A 22,675-nucleotide genomic window follows, 5' to 3' on the forward strand; every position below is an offset into this window, starting at 1 on the left:
TCAGCATTCCTATATATCACTAACAAAATCCAACAGTCAGAGTTACAAAGAGAAATTCCATTTAAAGTAACTACTGATAATACAAAATATTTAGGAATCTATCTGCCAAGGGAAAATCAGAAACTTTATGAGCAAAATTACAGACCATTTTTCACACAAATTAAGTCTGATCTAACCAATTGGAAAAATATAAAATGCTCTTGGATAGGGCGAGCAAATATAATAAAGATGACAATATTACCTAAACTAATCTATTTATTTAGCGCTATACCAATCAGACTCCCAAAAAACTATTTTAATGACCTAGAAAAAATACCAACAAAATTCATATGGAGGGGCAAAAGGTCAAGAATTTCAAGGGAATTAATGAAAAGAAAATCAAATGAAGGTGGCTTAGCTGTACCAGATTTAAATTATATTATAGAGCAGCAGTTACCAAAACCATTTGGTATTGGCTAAGGAATAGATTAGTTGATTAGTGGAATAGGTTAGGTTCAAGGGATATCTGGGCAGTTCTCTTTGATGATTTCTTGTAAAATAGTATCTAGGCTCTTTTTTTCATCATAGTTTTTGGAAAGTCCAATAATCCTCAGATTATCTCTCCTAGATCTATTTTCCAAGTCTGTCGTTTTTGCAAGTAGATAATTCATGGTTTTTTCCAGTGTCATTTTTTTGTTTTTGCTTGACTGATTCTTGCTGTCTCAATGAATCATTAGTTTCAATTTGTTCAGTTCTAATTTTTAAAGAATTATTTTCTTCATTAGCTTTTTTTACTTCTTTCTGTATATGTCCAATTGAGTTTTTGAATGTATTGTTTTGGTCTGTGGAATTTTTTTCCATTTCACTAATTTTTTTTTTTTAGTGAATTATTTTCTTTTTCCAATTCACAGATCCTACTTTCTTGCGAGTTCTTTGTCTTTTCCAATTCACAAATCCTACTTTCTAGTGAATTCTTTATTTTTTCCAATTCGTATTTCAGGACGTTGTTGCTCTCTTGTAAGACTTCTCTTTCCTTTCCCCATTTATCTTCTAACTCTCTTTTGAGACTTTTAATGGTCTCTTCTATGAGAGCATTATGTAAAGGAGGACAGTCTGATGCATTTTTGCTATTTGAGGTCTCTTCAGGTTTGCTGACCTGCTCTTTTTCTGCATAGAAGCTGTAGATCGTTCTTTTCATCTTTTTATTCATGTTTTAAAGCCTTTAGGGTAGGTCTCCTAGGCAAGGGGGTTACCAGCTTCCTCTGCAGAGCAGGGAAAGATTTAAACCGATTTCCGGCTCCGAGGTATGGGAGTGCTCTGAGTGAGAGTTTTCCCTTCCCCCAACAGGAAGTGGATTCAGCACTGGCCGAGCTGAGTGGATTATCGATTGCCCTCGGCTAGAGACTAAGGGGTGAAAGTGTCACTGCCCCAGGCCGGAGCCTCTTGTGGGACTGTGAGTATTAGCAGCTGACCACAGACCACAGACCACAGACAGCAGACCGCAGACTGCAGACCACAGACCGCAGACCGCAGACCGCCGCAAACTCTGCCCAGCGTCTCTGCCTGATGCAAATCGGCCCTGGAAAAGCTCTATGGCCCCAAGCCGAGCTCCCCACTGCGCAGATTGGAGGCTAACCCGGGCTGCGTCCTCCTGCTGTGCAGGATCACAACTGCCCCAAGGAGAAGCCCCGTACTGCGGGTTGGGGCTGCGCGCTTGTGCTGAGATCTGTGCCTTCACCCTAGGTTTGAGACTCTCCTCGGAACCTAATTTCTCTCCCTGTCTGCGCCGATCTCCCCCCTGGCCCCGGAACCAACCTTTTTTGGCGAGACTGCAGATTTTCTTCTGCCGGTGAGTTGTTCTACTTCTTATCTTTACGAATTGTAGCAGTCAAGACTATTTTTGAGGCTCGATATAATATTGATAAAGAGGGTAAGAGAAGAGCTTAGAAAGTCGCGTGTGTCTTCTCCGCCATCTTGGCTCCGCCCCCCTCGATTCTGATTTTCAGTGAGGTATTTTCTTCACTCCCTTTTTTAAAAATATCTTTTTCTTATTGTCCAATTGAGTTTTTAAGTGAGTTGTTTTGTTCTATGGAATTTTTTTCCATTTCACCAATTTTATTTTTTAGAGAGCTATCCAGTTCACTAATTCTATTTTTCAAGGATTTGATTTCTTTATCCATTCTGAGTGGGATGACTTCTCCAGACTCTCTTGCCAAGCTTCCCTTTTCTTTTTCCATTTCTAGCTCTCTTGTAAGATCCTTTTAAAATTCTTCTATGAGAGTCATCTGTGTTGAGAACCAGATGATATCCTCCTTTGGGGATTTATCTGGAAACAGTCTGTTTTTAGTCTCCTCAGGATTTAAAGTCTGCTCTCTATCCATATAGAAGCTATCAATGATTAAGGTCCGTTTAAATTTTTTGCTTATTTTGTCAAAGAAGAATCAAAGAAGACAAACTAGCAAAAAGAAAAAACAAAAAAAACCAAATAGAATTTTTTTTTTTTCTGGGGGGGGGGGTGCCTGGGTGGTGTTATCAAGCTTCCTCTACAGACTGTGCGGGGCAGCAGCCAAGCACTAGCAGGACAGCAATGGCTGTGCTGCGCCTGTGCTCTGAGAGTCTGAGAATGTGCTAAGACACTGTGAGGGAGGGGTGTCCAGGTCCCAAGAGACCCTAGATGTTTGGGGTTGTATTCTTCACCCCCTGTGTTTTTAGCTTCTCTGCTTGTCTATTGGCTTGCTGCCAGGGCAAAGTATCCAATACTGTAGTAAAGTTCTCCCCACAGAGATGGCTGAGATCACACCCCACCCCCTCTGGTTTGCTCAGCTGTGAGCTGCTTACAGCTGCCAGCCCTCAGCCTGCACCCAATCTAGAACCATCCCTGCCCTCGAGCAAAAACAGACCTGTACTGTCGAATTTCAAGGATATCTTCTCTTGGTAATTATTTATAGTTTTTTTTTTTTTTTTTCAGTCAAGCACTAATTCCGATTGTCATGAATTAAATTCTAAGAGAAAATGCAGAACTTAAGTAGATGAGTGCCTCTTCTCTGCCATCTTGGCTGCAAGTCTCTCTGGTTGTAATTTTTGAGAATGAAAAACGGAAGCAATGTCTTCAGTAACTGATTCTGATGTTTCCTATTTTGTTTGCGACAGAAAAACCCATATTGTTGAGTCTCCCATTTTGATTAGAAATTGTGCCAATATGCAATATCATCTTTAATTTTTCTTGAGCTGACATATAAGATAGTTCTTTTAGGAATAATCACATCCATGACTTTGGTATCCAAGATACAGGCCAACGTGGACATATTTTATTTTTATAAGTGTTAATTCATTTCGTCAAAGCTGCCTATCCAGCAACAAAATATTTCTTATCATTTTCTCTATTTCTTCATGTGCTATCATTTCTCCTATTTCATTTTTGATATTAATTTGATTTTCCATGTTCTTTTAAAAATCATATTAATTACTTCTTTAGCTAATTTCAGCTCATGATTTTATTTATTTATTCTGTGGTGTTTTTCTTTCAATTTTCTTTATTTTATGATTTCCAATATTTTGAGGCATGTAGTTGGATTTTTTTTATTGCTTTTCTAACTTTTTTCTTTGTTTCATGCCTAATTCATTGATTGCTTTTCTCTCTTTTTTGTTGATAAATTGTCTATGATAAAGCTTTTCTTCTAAGAACTATTTTGGCTGCATGCTAGAAGTTTTGGCAAATTGTTTCATTGTTGTCACTTTTATAAAGTTATTTATTGTTTCTATCCTTTGTTCTTTGATCCATAGATTCTTTAGGAATAAATTATTCAGTTTCTAATTAATTTTTAATCTTTTCTTTAAAGGTTCTTTGTTGACTGTACTTTTAATTACATTGTATTCACTAATGTGAAGTACTTTATGCTTTTCTATATATGTATGAAGTTTTTATATCTTAATACAAGTAATTTTTATAAAAGATGATGCAGAACACACAGGCACAGATCTGGATAGACCTACAAACACACATTCCTTTTAGTTCCCATTCTTGTTTCTAAGACTTGTCTAGTCTAAAAAAAATGCACATGAAAATCCTTTAAATCCTCAAGATTTACTTGGTCCTTTAATTTGATTAATTTCCTTATTCATGACATTTGATGCATGTATCTTAAATAGTAGTATGAATTTATTATTTGTGGTTTCTTTAAGCCTAATTAGTTTCCCTGTTTATTTCATTTAATTAAGACTAATTTTAAATTTGTCTTGTTTAAGATCATGATTGTTAGCCCTCTCTTTTTTTGTATATTTGACACATAACAAATTCTGCACTAGTCCTTATTTTAATACTCTGTGAATCTCTATGTTTTCAATGTATCCTGGTAAAATAATTATAATACCGAATTCTGCCTTCTAATCCATTTTGATAATTCCTTTCTATTTTATGGGTGATTTCATCTCAGATTTGTGATAATTATTGTTATTTATATACTTGTTTAAATTTATACTCAAACTTTTTCCTCTCTTTTTTTTGCCCCACTTATATACCTCTTTTAAAATACTTATTTATTTTCCCCTGATTCCACTTCTGATTTTTTGGACATTCCTTCCTTCAACCAGAACCCAATTGTATCTTTCATTTTTTTTAGTCCTCTCCTCACTATTACCCTTCAGGTATGGAATATATTTTTCTTATGACTTATCCCTCCCTTATTTTATCCTTTCTCTTAAACAACTCTTTCTTTCTCTAGTCTTGTGTGGCTCCCTGTTGACTTTGGTGTCATGCATGTGTATGTATGTGGGTGGTGGTTATCAATCAGTCAGTAAATTAATTAAATTTTCTGACTTAATTAAATTCTTACATCATTGTGATAATTCTAAGGACACATACACATACAAGCAAAACTATATATATATATATATATATATATATATATATAGTCCTTTCCCTCAAGAAGTTTTACATTCTCATCAGGGAGATCTCTCTCTCTCTCTCTCTCTCTCTCTCTCTCTCTCTCTCTCACACACACACACACACACACACACACACATACACACACATATGCTTAATACAAAATATAGACAGCAAAAAAAAGAGGGAATCTTAGATGGCACTTGCAATGCGTTCGTGTGTGTGTGTGTGTGTGTGTGTGTGTGTGTCTGTGTGTGTATTCAGGGAAATAGCTGTACAAAAGTTTTCTTGCAAAGAAATTTTAGTTGAGACTTGAAAAAAGCCAAGAAACTGCAGAAGCCAGAAGATGAGGTTGAAGAGGGAGCATTCCAAGTATGGCAGACAGCCACACACACACAAAAAAATGCACAGAGCCAGCTCATGAAGTTTCTTGTGCAAGGAGCAGCAAGAAGGCCAATGTCATTATATAATAAAATATATGAAGGCTAATGGAGTATTAGAAGAGTAGAAAGGTAAAAGGGGGTCAAATTTAAAAAGACTTTACAATTAAGAGAATTTAATGTTTGATTTTGGAGGTAATAGGGAGCCACTGGAGTTTAATGAGGAAGGTATTATAAAGTCAGATATATGTGTTAAAAAAATCTTGCCAGCAACTAAATGAAAGATAAATTGGCATTAAGAGAGACTTAAGGTAAGGAAACCAAACAGATGTTAAGGTTGGATGCTGCCATAGTGACAATTTCAGATGAAAAAAGGGAGAGTATATAAGAAACGTTGTGTAAATAGAATTGACAGGCTTAAATGATGGGATAAGAAAGAGGCAGGACTTGAGGATAACATCTATGTTTCAAACCAGCAGGAGGATGATGATATTAAGTCCTGGGTTAGTAGGTGGAGTTGGCAGAGAGACCCTATAAGATTACTCCTTAAGGCAAGTAGGGCAGGACACTGATAGGGATCAGTTTAACTTTATTGTTCCACCCTTTGTGAAAGTTGGGAATAGCTTCACCTTGCTATGCCCAGTCAGAAATCCAAGTTATATGTAAACTAAGATTAAATTTCCCCTCTGTTCATAACCCATGCTATCTTTGCTGAATCTCTTTTGACTTAGCCTGCTATGGCATTCTGTCTCATGGTATCTTTCCTCCCATCCCTGAATGATGCCTCATGGTGTCTAACTATATGCTCTCCCAATTCTATTTCATATTTACCACTCTTAGTGTCTATTGTATATTTTCATTTTGTCTGTAACCCCATCTCATAAATAAACATACCTTTTGCCAGAAAGAATGGACATTGTGAATTCTTCACATAAATGAACCCCAACATTTGGTGTTAATTGCTCCCCTCAATCTCATCATCTGGTGTCTGAATCTCAATCTAATTATTTGGTGCTGAAGCCCAAACACATCATCATTGGTAGTACTAAGGAAGTTAAGGGTGGGAGGAGATAAAGTAATTAGTCTAATTTTGAAAATAAAAACTAGAACTGTGTGTAGTTGGAGTTGCAAAACTAAAAGTTAAGAGAAGTTTTGTTATAGTTGTTCACTTGGGTCTAACTATGACGCCATGGACATTATTCTTGTTCATGGGGTTTTCTTGGCAAAGATACTGGAGAGGTTTGTCATTTCTTTCTCTCGTGGATTAGGCAAACAGAGGATCACACAGTTAGTGAGTGTCTGAAACCATAATGAGAGTAATTAGGAAGGAGCCAGGTTTTTGTAAGAATCAGAACATAGAAGAGTAGGAAAAGATACTTTAAGATGAAGGCAAGTTTATTAAGTATTATTATTAAGTAATAATACTTATTATTAAGTATTAATTATTAAGGAATTGCAAAGAGCACAATAAAAGGGCAAGTAGGATCATGATTAGTATTTAAATAGATATGAGAGTGATGGGGGGGGAGGGGGCGGAGTGGGAGATGGGAAACAGGGTTTGTACAATAATAACCAGGGTATCAGAATCACTATAATGTAGGTAGTATAGTGGAATGTGAGTATGTTAATCATTAAGGAATGAGTCTAGGCAGGATAGAAGTGGTTTGAAAGAAGTGAGAGAAGCAACAGTTTGGACTATTCAACATCTTTCTCATGAGATCCAAATTCATTGTCAAAGTGATGTGTCCTGTGGGAAGACTATTTCATAGTAGACAGGAATCAGGATCTCAACAAGAACCAGGAACTTGCAATTTGGGGGAGGAATGGGGTGAAGAATCAGTTTTGATAAAGTGCTTGGGTTGAAGAAAGCCTCTGGAAGGCAACCTGGATCTGAGACTTATTAAGGACTCCTTAGGAAGTCATAGGAGCAAAGAGACTTCTAGAGGGTAGCCTGGATTCAGGGCACTGTTGAGTAATCTTATCCAGTTCAAATGAAAGCCAGGGGTATGTGATTCTTACTTCCTCCATCCCTTCCTCCACATTGGTATTGTGTTTGGTTTCTGTACACCCAGAAATAATAAGTTCCACCCCTCATTTCCATTTCTTCATTAGTGTGCTTCTTCTACCTGCTTTTCTTTCTTCCTTTAAGGTTTTCAAAACAGAACATCCCATTTCCTATTCCTATTCCCACTCCTAGGGTTTTAGGGTTTTGTTTTTGTTTTTGTTTTGTTTTTAAATCTTCATTGATTTTGAAGTCCTAATGTGATACTTGTTTCTTTTCCCATTATTAGAAAGTAAATATTTCCTCATCATTTCATCTCTTTCAGTTTGTCTAATGTATTTGACTTTCTAAGTTTCTCTTGACTTGGTGTTTACATTTCAAAGAGTTTATTTAATTCTGGTCTTTTTTTTATCAGAAGCACTTGTAAATCCTCTAATTCATTAAAAAACCTTCTTCCATAGCTGTACTAAGGATTATGTTCAATTTTTCCAGGGAAGTTATCTTCAATTATAAAATTTTGTATTTTAACTTCTGCAACATTTTATTCTAAGTTCTTCCCTTTTGCTGTTAAATTGTTAGTCATATCTGATTCTTCATAACCCTATTTGAGGTTTTCTTGGCAAAGATACTGGGGTAGTTTATCATTTCCATTTCCAGATCATTTTATAGACAAGTAAACGGAGGCAAATAGGATTAATTAACTTTCCCAGAACCACACAGCTAGTAGTAAGTGATTGAAGCCAAATTTTTATTCTGGTTCTTCTGATACTCTTATCTACTGTACCACTTAGCTAAAGATGGAAAATGACTGAAGTGAGACTGGTCTTATAATCATAACTCTCTACTAAGGTCATCAGGAGTGGATAACATTATTTAATTCCAAAAGAATCATTTTCCCCCTGCAGTTTCTTGGTCAGGAGCAATGACCAGTGCCAAATGAAACTCTAAATTTACACAGGTAATTCATTAACCTACCACCCTCTCAGTGAACAGGACAGGACTTAGCATTTGTTTTTCTAAGAGCAGGAGGGAATAGGGAAAAAAATCTGCTTCTTTGACCAGGGGATGAACTAGTTGAAAAGATATCCAATAACCAAAGAAAACACAGTTATTTACTTACATGAATTTGGTTGGTGGTCAATTTGTATTTCTTTAAAAATGGATGGCAGTGGTTTCCAAGCTTTTGTGAACCCTCTAAATGGAAAAGTAAACAGGAAAAATACAAAAGCATTCCACAATTTTTTACAACAAAAATTGCAACATGTTATTCATTTGAAATGAGGGCTTTATCTAAAGGGTAGACAAATCACAGTAGAATAATTTTTAAGCCTTCTTCTGTCATTTCGTATGTAAAGCATTTAAATTTCTATATATGTGTCAGTTATTATAATTATTGTTATTATTATTCAAATACTCAGTCATTAATACTTAATAACTATATCCTTAGTCATTAATACTTAATAACTATAATCCTGAGAGTATTTCCTCCAGTGACATAGATCAAATTATCTTCAGGCCTGTCTACTCAGTACAATTCATTTCCCACAAGATCACTACAGAGGGGCCACCCAACATGCTAGGGACCTTTCTCTCTTGGTCTTAACATTATAAAAAATGAGTGGAGCACACTGGATATCCCTCAGTTAGCCTTCACTTGGGTCTATTTTTATGATACAAGAAAAATAAGAGGAAACTATCAGTAACTGGAAACCTGTGGATCAAGAAAAGATAAGCTATTATCCCCTGAAGGGTACCTTCTATTTGCTTTGTAGGTCATTTCAGATTCTCCTTTATTTACATGTTGTTTCCCTCTCATTAAAATGTAAGCTCCTCGAAGTCAGGGACTATATTGGCCTTTCTTTGTATTCCTATTGTGTAATATTTAGAGAATATTTAATAAATGTTATTGTTCAGTCATTTTCAGAATTGGCCAACTCTTCCTGACCTCTTATGAAGTTTTCTTGACAAATATAATGGAGTGGTTTGCCATTTTGCCATGAACATTTCTCCAGGTCAAAACAGGCAAACAGGGTTCAATGACTAGCTGAGGGTCACACAGCTAGTAAATGTCTGAGGTCAGATTTGAATGGAGGAAGATGAGTCTTTCTGACTTAAGTCTGGGCATAGTCTCCACTGCTCCATCTAGCTGCCCCCACTTAAAAAAGATTTGTTAATTGAGCTGATCAATGAGATAATTAGACGGCCAGTAAATAGAGTATGAGGACTTAGATCAGGAAGATGAGCTCAAACCCAGCCTCAGATACTTACTATAAATGTGTGATCCTGGACAAGTCACTTAATTTCTCTTTGCCTCAGTTTCCTCATTTGTAAAATGGGAATAATTATAGCACCTATCTCTTGGGGTTGTGAGAATCAAATGAGATAATAATTATAAGGCATTTTATACAGTCCCTAGTCCACAGTAAAAATTGCATAAATATTAGCTATTATTATGAATGATCACTAATATTTATGGAAAGATAACATATTGGTAGGTAATTTTTATTTATATTTAAAAAGAATAGTTCTTTATTTCCCCTTTCCCAGCAGCTAGATAATGCAGTGGATATAGATTACTAGGTCTGGAGTCAGGAAGACTCTTCTTTCTGAATTCAAATCCAGCTTGAGATACTTTGGCTTTGTGATCCTGGGCAAGTCAATTAACCCTGTTTGCTTCAGTTTTCTCATTTGTCAAATGAATTGGAAAAGGAAATAGGAAAGCATTGCAGTGTTTTTACCAAGAAAACCTCACATGAAAAGTCATATGTGACTGAACAACAACAATGATTTCTCTAGTGCTTGACTAGTTTTTAATCGTCCTGCTTTTCAGTTTGTCAATGTCATATGTTTTGGGGCACTTTTTCAAAAGTGATAAAAAGTCATTTATTAACTCAATTTTATTTCTATCAACATCTCTGACTTGCTTTTAGACATCAGCAGCTGCATTCATGATTAAAGCAAAGGAAACCACTTTCTTAGAACAGGATTAAAATCTAGTACGGGAAATTCCAATTTCGTATTTCTTTTTAATGCCTTTTCTGATTTTTTAAAGTGATGCTTTGGATGGATTATTTCTTGTCAAATCCTAGCAAAATGTGAGACCCTGAGCTTCTGAGAAGGATTGACTACGCAGGGACATTCTTTATCTATAGGACTCTATTAGACATTCACTGAAATAAGGACATAAAAATGGTGACTACTCTAGAAGTTTAGAAAGGAACAGGTTTTTTCTTCCATTCCCATTTTCTTTGGAGAGGATATTGGTGATCTTTGGCAGGGTATTTTTTTTATTTGTGTTGTTTTGATTTTTGCCTCTCAAAGAGAACTAGATGGTTGGCTAAAAAAAGAAACTGTTGACAAATACTCCTTACAATTAAACTACAAGGTGTAAGTGGGTAGAACAGTGAATAGAACACCAGTCCTGGAGTCAGGAAGATTTGATTTAACATCTGACCTCAGCTACTGGGTGACCCTGAGCAAGTCACTTAACCCCAACTCTCCCCCAAACAAACAAAAACAAAACAAAGCACCTACAACAAACCTGGAAGAAACAGAGAAAAGAGATAAATTTTACAAACAAATCTCAGTCACCCATTCATTTTTTTCTACAGTGAAAATGGCATTGCATTTAGAAGCAAATGACTCAGTCTGAATCTGGGCTTTGGTACATTTTAGCCATGTGACCTCAGATTTAATCACTTTGAGCCTCAATTTATCTGTCTTCAAATTTGATTCACTGAACAGGATGTTTGTAAGGAAAGCTTTTTGTAAATGAAGTGATATATGTGAGTAATCATTTTTCATACTTTTATATATTTTATATCTCAGAGTACATAGGGACTTTTATTATGGTTGTGCATGTATGTCTTAAGTCATTCTAGAAAACTACAATTTTGATCATAAAGGCAATGTAGCATATAGAGTGACTTTGAAATCATTGGATTTTATAAGATGTACAAAGTTGTGAATGAATTGATATTCACCATCAATGGAGGCATGCTCATTGATGAAAATTCTTTACCCCTGTGAAATTATGTCCACATTCAAAATAGAAAATTAAAAAAAAAAGTCTAATTTGATATATGAATATTCAAGATCTTCTAGCTAGAGGGTGAAGGAGACCTTATAATAGTTTCACTATTTATGGCCATATCTATAAGTGCTTAACTATTCTGTTTCATGACTCCCTTGACAATATAGCAAAGACTATGGATTTCTTTTAAAAATAATGTTTTTAAATGCATAAAATAAAACAGAGAAAGTTGCAAAGCCAACCAAAAGAAGTACAGTTACCAAATTACAAAATAACCAAAATATAAAAATATTTAAAAATATAACAAATCCTCCCCTGAGTCCGGAATGAGACCCATACATATTCCTCGAGTAGTTAGTCCTTTAGAGGCAGCATGACCTATTACAAAAATGTTGAATTTAGAGTCAGTAAGACCTAAATTTATAACATGCCTTTGACATTAGCTGTGTGAGTGTAGCCATCACTAAAATTCTCAAACCTTCATTTTGTTAATTTGCAAAGTGGGGATAATAATGCCAATGGTATTTTCCTTCATGGGTTGTTGTGAAGCTTAAAGGAGATGATGCATGCAAATAATTTTTTAAACTTCCAAGCACCCTCAATATATTAATTATTACTATATTCAATAGGCAAGTCAGTTTTGATCCTTTTATACTTCAATGAATTGGTAATTTTATAATTACTAAATAACCAATAAACATTTTTAAATACCTATTAAGAACAATGCAACATGCCAAGCATTGGACATACAAATATAATAAAGACAGTCTCAAGCATAGTATTTTCATCTTTTGTTGTTGTTTGCTTGTTTTTTTTTTCTTTCTTGAGTTATTTTTCCCATTTGATCTGATTTTTCTTGAGCAGCATGATGAATATAGAAAGATATTCAGAAGAAATGCACATGTTAAACCTATATCGGATTGTTTGCTGACTTGGGAAGTGGGAGAGAGAGAGAGAAACTTTTGTAAAGGTAAATGTTGAAAACTACCTTTGCTTGAATTTGGAAAAATAAAATATTATTAAAAATGAAAAAAAAAAGACAGTCTCTTTTTCCAAGGAACTTAAAATTTAATGGGAGAAAACAACACAAAAAAGGAAGTTGAAAAGTGAGAGCAGCAACTGACAGCATGGGGAAGAAGTTAGAGAAGTACCAAAGTAGATCCTGCCAGATGGAAAATAATGTGCTCAATCCCTCTACTGATTGTTATGGGCCAGAAGTCTGTATTTAAAACAAAAATTCTTATAAGGTGTTAAGTCAGTGGAATTGATAAAGACAATGGTTATCTAGTTTAGCATGGTAATTAATAGTTCTCTAAGTTCAGTATGATTGATTTAATCTTACAACAAATAATGGTTCCCTGGAGATATAATGCTTGGTTTATATTCAGTATAGAACATATACTCCAGGGTCAGAGGCATACTTAGAAGGGCTCGGAGAGAGACTCAGATTCAGAGCCAGAGAAGACAAGAGGACTGGAGGCGAGAGCTCAAGCTTTCAGAGCCAAGGAGAGAGATTCATTCCATCTTCGGTCCTCCTCCTAGTGGCTCTCCTGAGGGACTGAGAGACAGATTCCTTCACTCCATCTCACACCACTGTGGTGTCAGACCTATCTTACTTAGCTTCTCCACTGAAGCCAAGACTCCAAAAGGCTCTCCAGAAAGCTAACAGGGCCCCAGGCAAGGAGACTATAAAGAATTTGGACTTTGGACTTTAACACCTGGCTATTCTTGTGGTGATTACTGAACTGAAACTAAGACTGCTCCCAAGACCTCCAGAAAACCAAAGGAGAATACTACATTTTGGCACTAGAACACTACAACTGATCTAAATTGCTATTCCTCCCTACTTTCATAAAGGAACTTTTTTTTTTTGTTGGGCTGATCTTATAACAATCTGTTAACTCACAAGTGCTATAGTTGATCCTTTCCCATTTAGTACTGGGAAGCTCACTGAAACACTTTCTTCTTGTGCCTAATCCATTAGATGTGGAGCTAGAGGGATCCTAAGAGCTAGAGAAGTTTTCTAAGAGGGGATTGACATAGTCACAAACTCAGAAGTCTAGGGCTAGAAGATATGTCAGAGATCATTCAGTTTAATCTTCTCATTTTATAGGTGAAGAAACTAAATCCTTAGAGAAGTGACTTATTCAGTTATATGTGTGTTATGTTAAAAGTGGGATTTGAACTGAGATTTCCTGACCCTCGAATCAGTATACACACACACACATATATATACATACACACATACCTACATATACATATATATCCATGTCTACATCTAACTATATATATATATACATATATGCATTATAATATTAAACACACACATATGCACACACACACACACACACAAACATATAGCAAGTCAACAGAGTTGGGAAAATAATGCTTTTGGAGTTAGAGTAATTGGGTTTATATTTCTGTCTGTCATTTATTGTTTGCAATATTGACTAAATGACTTTATCTTCAAAAGTGGGAAGTTTGAAAAGTTTGATCTAAATAACTTCTAAGATCCCTTTCAATCTAATTTTATGATCCCTACATAGCATATAAGATCCATCTTCTATTGCCTCTTACAACTGGTCACACAGCATTGGGCTTGATGAATTAGAATTATAGGGTTCTTCTTTTTAAATTCAAATATGCATATACATACTCACACAAATGTGTACACATGAGACGAATAAATAGGTTTGATATAACTTTTAAATGTGAAACCATTATAAAATGTTCACCAAATGTGACTGCACAGACAGGAAATTAAGATATTTCCTCCTGTGAAAGTCTACCTTTTCCATGCCTTTTTATTCTGTGACCATGCTTTTCTGTGTTTTTCTGATTAATCTCCATACTCCTAATGTGATGGGAGATTTGGGGGAGTATGTTAATACTTGGAAGGTATAAATAAAGTACTTTTGATGTCCATCCATTATTTCTCATTCCATGTACTGCTAAGAAAAAAAGTATATTCCTTTCTGTCTCCATTCAATTTTCTCCAAAGATCTATCAACCCTAACTGTGAAGATCGTGTATTTTTAAATCAACAGGAGTCAGGAATTCAGGTTAGGGGAAAATCGTCAGTCTTTATTCTCAGTGAAGAAGGATCGGAGGTGGAAGAGAATCGGCGATAGCAATGTGTGCAGCTGAGTCAAGAAGCTAGCTCGACCAGCAGCCACACAACCAGCAGCTTGGAGTCTCGAACCCAGCCCAATCTCTCCCCACTTGTCTTCCTCCTCTCTCTCTCTGCCTCCACCCACCAAAATCGTCATTTCCTATACAACACATCAGGACTTGCAAGGAGAGTGGGCAGGGACCATTCTTTATCCAATCATGTATATTAATAGAGTATAGCCCAATTACTATCTAGCCTCATGTACTTGGGACCTCAGTGCATCAGCTCAAACCTCAGCCCATTACATTTCCCGCTTTCTTTTATTTTAGAACACCGGTGGTCATGCCATCCCTGACTCCTCAGGGAGGTCAGAGCCCCCAAGGGGAGGTGATCACAGCCTCCCTAACTTCTCAGGGAAGGAGGTGAAAGCACCGAAAAGGAGGTGATCACAGCCGTTCGTGCCCCACGTTGGGCTCCAAATGTGAAGATCGTGTATTTTTAAATCAACAGGAGTCAGGAATTCAGGTTAGGGGAAAATCGTCAGTCTTTATTCTCAGTGAAGAAGGATCGGAGGTGGAAGAGAATCGGCCATAGCAATGTGTGCAGCTGAGTCAAGAAGCTAGCTCGACCAGCAGCCACACAACCAGCAGCTTGGAGTCTCGAACCCAGCCCAATCTCTCCCCACTTGTCTTCCTCCCTCTCTCTCTCTGCCTCCACCCACCAAAATCGTCATTTCCTATACAACACATCAGGACTTGCAAGGAGAGTGGGCAGAGACCATTCTTTATCCAATCATGTATATTAATAGAGTATAGCCCAATTACTATCTAGCCTCATGTACTTGGCACCTCAGTGCATCAGCTCAAACCTCAGCCCATTACACCTAACTTTTCTAGGATTCTATTTACTTCCTTAATTTCTTTATTATTTATTCTGTCATTTGATTTATCTAATTCTGAGAAACCAAGTTTGAGATTGCCCCACTAGTATAGTTTTGCTGTCTAATTCTTGAAGCTCTAAACTTCTCCTCTAGGAATTTGGATGCTATAATACTTGCTGCATACATGTTCAGTACTGATATTACTTCATCATTTATGCTACCTCTAATTAGGATGCAGTTTCCTTCCTTATCCCTTTAAATTAGATTTATTTTTGCTTTTGCTTGATCTGAGATCAGGATTGCTACACCTGCTTTTTGTACCCTAGCTAAAGCATAATAGATACTGCTCTAGTCTTTTAACTTTACTCTAAATATATGACTCTGCTTTAAATGAGTTTCTTGTAAACAACAAGAAACTGGCTTTTAATCTGGTCTGCTATCCTCTTCTGTTTTATGGGAGAATTCATCCCATTCACATTCACAGATAAAATTACTAACTCTGTATTTTCTGCCATCTTGTTTATCTCCAGTTATATTTTTCTCTTCCTTTTTTCCCTGTCTCTCCTCCCGAGGATTTTTTCACTGATCTCCTCCTCCCTCAAGCATCCCTCCCCTTTTACAGCTCCTCCCACTTTCTTAAATCTTTCCCCTTCAAGTTATGTTCTCCCCTCTATTAGCCTCATCTCTTTCTTTCCCCCTCCCCCCTCCTACTTCTCCATAGGGTGAAACAAGCTTTTTTTGTGAATCTAAATGTATCTGATAGTCTGTCTTAGAATCTGATGGAAGTAAGATTCTCACAATGCTCATCTCCCTCTCTTCCTTCCCTCAATTGCAATATGGCTTTTTTGCCCCCTCGTGATATGTAGTTTACCCCATTTTAACTATATTTTAATCTTTTCCCAGTAAAATCACCTTTATTCCTCTAGTTTCCTTTTTAAATCATCAAAATAAAATCAAATTATACCTGTATCCTCTAAGTAACTGGTAACAGATACAGATCACAAGAGTTAAACATATCATTTTCCCATAATGGGATATAAGCTTTTTAACTTTTTTAAAGTTAAAATTATTAAAGTTATTTTTTCCTTTCCTTTTTACCTTTTCATGTTTCTCTTGAGTTATGTATTTGAAAATCAAATATCCTATTCAGCTTGGGTCTTTTCATTAGAAATAGATGAAATTCGCCTGTTTCATTGAATGTTTATCTTTTCCCCTGAAAGATGATGCTCAGTTTTACTGGATAGTTGATTCTTGACTGCAATCCAAGTTCCTTTGCCTCTTGAGATATCAAATTCCATGCCTTTGATCTTTTAAGGTGAAGCTGCTAGGTCCTGGGTAATCCAGAACATGGCTCCTTGATATTTGAATTGTTTCTTTCTTGCTGTTTGCAATATTTTCTTCTTGATTTGATAATTCTGAAATTAAGCTATAATGTTTTTTAAAGTTTTCATTTTGGGGTCTCTTGTAGGAGGTGGTTGGTGAATTCTTTCAATGTTTATTTTACCTTCTAATTCTAGGACATCTAGACAGCTTTTCTTGAGGATTTTCTGAAAGATCTTTTCTAGGCTCTTTCTTTTTTTTTTTCTTTTTTTTTCTTTTAATAGCCTTTTATTTACACGTTATATGTATGGGTAACTTTACAGCATTAACAATTGCCAAACCTCTTGTTCCAATTTTTCACCTCTTACCCCCCCACCCCTCCCCTAGATAGCAGGATGACCAGTAGATGTTAAATACATTAAAATATAAATTAGATACACAATAAGTATACATGACCAAAACATTATTTTGCTGTACAAAAAGAATCAGACTCTAAAATATTGTACAATTACTTTAAAGGAAATCAAATGCAGGTGGCATAAATATAGGGTTGGGAATTCAATGTAATGGTTTTAGACATCTCCCAGAGTTCTTTCTCTGGGTGTGCTAGTTCAGTTCATTATTGTCCATTGGAAATGATTTGGTTGTCTCATTACAGGATGGCCAGGTCCATCAGAACGGTCATTAAAATTTGTTGAAGTATATAATGATCTCCCCTGGTCGGCTCATTTCACTCAGCATCAGTTTGTGTAAGTCTCCCAGGCCTTTCTGAAATTCCTGTTGGTCATTTCTTCCGAAAAATAATATTCCAAATATTCATATACCACAATTTATTCAGCCATTCTCAATGATGGGCATCCACTCAGTTTCAGTTTCGCCACTACAAAGGGGCTGCCACAAACATTTATGCCAACAGGTCCTTTCCCTTCTTTTAATCTTTTGGGATATAAGCCCAGTAGTAACACTTGGATCAAAGGTATGCACAGTTTGATAACTTTTTGAGCATAGTTCCAAACCTCTCAGAATGGTTGGATTCATTCCAAACTCCACCAACAATGCTAATGTCCCAGTTTTCCCATCCCCTCCAACAATCATCATTATTTTTTCCTTCATCTTAGCCAATCGCGGTGTGTGAGGGTTATCTTAGAGTTGTCTTAATTTGCATTTCTCTGATTAATAATGACTTGGGCATCTTTTCATATGAATAGAAATAGTTTCAATTTCTTCATCTGAAATGTCTTTCATACCTTTGACCATTTTCAATTGGAGAATGGCTTGATTTTTTTATAAATTAAGTTAATTCTCATATATTTTGGAAATGAGGCCTTTATCAGAACCTTTGACTGTAAAAATATTTTCCCAGTTTTTGCCCCTTCTAATCTTGTCTCATTAGTTTTGTTTGTACAAAAAACTTCTCAGTTTGGTATAGTCGAAATTTTCTTTTTTGATCAGTAATGATTCTAATTCTTCTTTGGTCTAAATTCCTTCCCCTTCCACAGGTCTGAGAGGTAAACTATCCTGTGTTCCTCTAATTTATTAATAATTTCATTCTTTATGCCTAGGTCATGAACCCACTTTGACCTTATCTTGGTGTACGGTGTTAAGTGTGGATCAATGCCTAGTTTCTGCCATATTATTTTCCAGTTTTCCCAGCAATTTTTGTCAAACGGTAAGTTCTTTTTATTTTTTTTATTTATTTTTTATTTAATAGCCTTTTATTTACAGGTTATATGCATGGTAACTTTACAGCATTAACAATTTTAAACCTCTTGTTCAATTTTCCCTCTTACCCCCCACCCCTTCCCCTAGATGGCGGATGACCAGTAGATGTTAAATACATTAAAATATAAATTAGATCACAATAACATACATGACCAAACCGTTTTTTTGCTGTACAAAAGAATCAGACTCTAAAATATTGTAAATTACGTAAAGGGAAATCAAAATCGGTGGGCATAAATATAGGGATTGGGAATTCAATGTAATGGTTTTTAGTCATCTCCCATTTAGTCATCTCAATGCCTAGTTTCTGCCATATTAGTTTCCAATTTTCCCAGCAATTTTTATCAAACAGTAAGTTCTTATCCCAAAAGCTGGGGTCTTTGGGTTTGTCAAAGACTAGGTTGCTATAGTTGTTGACTGCTTTGTTCCTTGAACCTAACCTATTCCACTGATCAACTAATTTATTCCTTAGCCAATACCAAATGGTTTTGGTAACTGCTGCTCTATAATATAATTTTAGATTTGGTACAGCTAAGCCACCTTCATTTGAATTTTTTTTTCATTAATTCCCTTGAAATTCTTGACCTTTTGCCCCTCCATATGAATTTTGTTGTTATTTTTTCTAGGTCATTAAAATAGTTTTTTGAGTCTGATTGGTATAGCGCTAAATAAATAGATTAGTTTAGGTAATATTGTCATCTTTATTATATTTGCTTGCCCTATCCAAGAGCATTTAATATTTTTCCAATTGGTTAGATCAGATTTAATTTGTGTGAAAAGTGGTCTGTAATTTTGCTCATAAAGTTTCTGATTTTTCCTTGGCAGATAGATTCCTAAATATTTTATATTATCATTAGTTACTTTAAATGGATTTTCTCTTTGTAACTCTGACTGTTGGATTTTGTTAGTGATATATAAGAATGCTGATGACTTATGTGGGTTTATTGTATAACCAGCAACTTTTCTAAAGTTGTGGATTATTTCTAATAACTTTTTAGTAGAATCTCTGGGGTTCTCTAAGTATACCATCATATCGTTGGCAAAGAATGATAATTTGGTTTCCTCATTGCCTATTCTTATTTCTAGGCTCTTTTTTTCATCATGGTTTTCAGGAGGTCCAATGATTATTAAATTTTCTCCCCTACATCTATTTTCTGGTTGTTTGTCCAATGAGCTTTTTTATATTTTCTTTTATTTTTCATTTTTTTGGTTTTGTTTTGCTGTTTTGTTTGGCTGATTCTTGAGGTCTCATTGAATCATTCACTTCCATTTGTTAAATTCTAACATTTAGTGAATTATTTTCTTCAGTTAGCTTTTTTAAATGTTCTTTTGCATTTGGCCAATTGAGGTATTTTATTCATTGCATTTTTTTTCTATTTCACAAATTCTGTTTTTCAATGAATTGTTTTTATTTTCATATCTATTTTGTAGGGAGTTATATGCTTTTCCCATTTCATGTAATTTATTTAAAGGAGTTTTCTTCAGATAATTTCTGTTTTTCCTTTTCCATACCCTCTTGCAAAGATCTCATTTTTTTTCTCCATTTTTCTTCTAACTTTCATTTTTTTTAAAGAGAGCCTTGTGAAATGGGAATGAACTTATATTATCCATTGGGGCTTCCTTTATAGTTGATTTGCCTTTAGGATTCTCACAGTGTGAGGTCTGTTCTTCTTTACTGTCAGAGTTATTTTTGCTTTTTTTGCTCATTTTAAAGGTTAAGGTCTGCTCTTAAAAGGGTAACCACCACTTTAGTTTGCCCTAGCACTAGTGCTGCTGACTGACTTCTGGTGCTAGGTAGATGTGTCCAGGTCCTGTGTTATTCTGGGGTTTAAGGGCTCACTATTTGCCTTTTATATTTGCTTTTGGTATCTCACAGGAAATATACTGAACCACTGGCTTGTAACCAAGATAGAGAAGCCCTGGAATCTAACATAGATTACCCTATGTACAGACATCACAATGCCCTGGCTGCCTGCCTCTGCTCTTTGCTGCTAGCTCCTTGAGCTGTATCTAGAGTCAGCAGCCTGTCCTCCTACCTGATTGAAACAGACCTTTTCTGAAGTTCTTCCAAAGTATCTTTTTCTGGAAATTTGGTGTACTACAAATATTTTTGGGTTCTGTCACTCCAAAACCAGTTCAGAGAATTAATCTGATGTTGATTTGAGGGAAGCTTGGAGGAAGTCAGATAAAGATGTGTCTACTCTCCACAATCTTAGCTCTGCCCCTCTCATCCATTCTTTAGGGGTTGCTGCCACAGTTATTAGAGACCCAGAAAGGAAAGTTTTTCTTCCCAAAGACTTTGTCCAATGAGTCAACAGTGCAAATTGATATAATTTTATCAGTGGAAAAGTGGTAAAATTTACTATCGGTAGAACAATGAAATTTTTCTATCTGGTTGGTAGCTGTATTAATTTCCCCATTGGAGTATGAGCTTTTTGAGAATAAGGTATCTCTCACTTTCCTATTTGTATTTCCAGTATTTAGCAAAGTCTTTTGTGCATAGCAAGTACTTCATAGATACTTTATTTTATGCCAATTCTTATACATTCAAATTGCTGTTGGCAATATTTCTCTGTTGGCACTTTATGAACACCCTTGTTGTTGTTGCTCCTCAATCATTTCAGTCATGTCTGACTCTTTGTGATCCCATTTGGCAAAGATACTGAAGTAGTTTCCTTCTCCAGCCCATTTTACAGATGAGAAAACTGAGTCAAACAGGGGTAAGTGATTTGCCCAAGGTCACACAGCTAGTAAGTATCTGAGGTCAGATTTGAACTTAGGTCTTCTTGATTCTAAGTGCAGTGTTCTAGCTGCCCCTACACATATCATGTCTCTCCATTGCTGGTGGGCAAAGGGATATTAGTATGGAAAAGGCAGATGTGCCCGTGCACATGTCAGAGAGAGAAATGAGGTCTTCAATCACATGAAACAGCCTTAAAAATGGAGTCATTTGAATTTGATGATTTAATCTTTGATTGGAACAATTACCCAGGAATTCTTTTGTTGTTCTGGGTCTTGAGCCAAAATAGGTTATCTTATAAAACAAATTCTTTAAAATGTCACAAAGATAGTAAGTTCTTCCTTTCCAAAGGCTTATTTGGAAAAGTCATTCATAAATTCCAACTATGAGATGAAGAGAAAAGAGAACTTAAAATGCTCAAACCAAGTCAACAATTTGGGGGAAGGATTTGATCATAACAGAGTTGGGAAAAGAATGCCTTCGGAGTCAGAGGAACTGGGTTTATAATCCTATATATCATTTCAGATATTTGTGATGTTGACTAAGTGACTTTACCTCCAGAGTCCTCAATTTCCTCATTTGTGAAATTGGGGATTTGGTCTAAATAGCTTCTAATATCCCTTCCAATCTAAATTTATGATCCTTAAGTAATTTATATAAGCCATCTTCTATGGGATCTTACAACTGGTCACACATAACTGGAGATTATGACTTAGAAGTATAGGGTTCTTTTTAAATTCAAGTTTTCATTCATTTTACAATCATTGATTGAGTAGGATGGGACTTAGAGATCAGAGATTACAACTTCTTTGAATAGGATCATAAATATGAATCTAGAAGGCATTCTAAAAAATGCACTTGTCCATCTATTTTTATTTTACAAATGAGAAAATTGAGGCCCAGAAAAGTGCTGTGACTTTTCTAAGGTCACACAGCTTATAAGTGTATAGTGATAAGATTTAAGACTGATTATGTAACTTACTCAACTAGCAAAGTAGTTTCCATCTGTTATCTCACTTAGTCGTCATATACATATAAAAAGGCATTATTATTCTTATTTCACAGAAACTGAATTTCAGAGAGTTTAAATGACTTGACCATGGTCACATTGCTAGTTAATAGAGAAGTCAGAATTCAAAGCCAGATCTCTCTTGATTTCAAGTTTAGTGTTTTCCAATACATCCCCCTTCTTTTTTGTTCTTTCCCATTTAAAAAGTAAAGGCAGTACCCTATATATATAGAGTAAAGAAAAGGTTAATTCTGTTTAAACTAGCTACAATAGATCCCAAAACTGAGTACTTTCCCTCCCTCTTTGTCTTTTTTGCAGAAGCAAATCATAATTATACCTTTACTGGTCCATAACTATCTTCTTTTGCTTTCTTTTCTTTCCTTTCTTTTTCTTTTCTTCCTTTTGCCTTTTCTTGCCTTCTTCTTCTTTCCCTTTTCAATTCACCAAGTATTTAAGTAGTGGACCCTTCATATCCAAAGACAAAAACAAAACAAAAAGGGGAACAGCATGTACTTAGATGAATAAATACAAAATATATATTAAAATTAATATGGAGTATACTAGGATATAGGATGTTCTGTAAAATCCTTTCAAAAGGAAGCCCCTGAACTGAGCC

Source organism: Sarcophilus harrisii, chromosome 6 (assembly GCF_902635505.1).
Source record: "Sarcophilus harrisii chromosome 6, mSarHar1.11, whole genome shotgun sequence".
In the NCBI taxonomy this organism is placed as follows: Eukaryota; Metazoa; Chordata; class Mammalia; order Dasyuromorphia; family Dasyuridae; genus Sarcophilus; species Sarcophilus harrisii.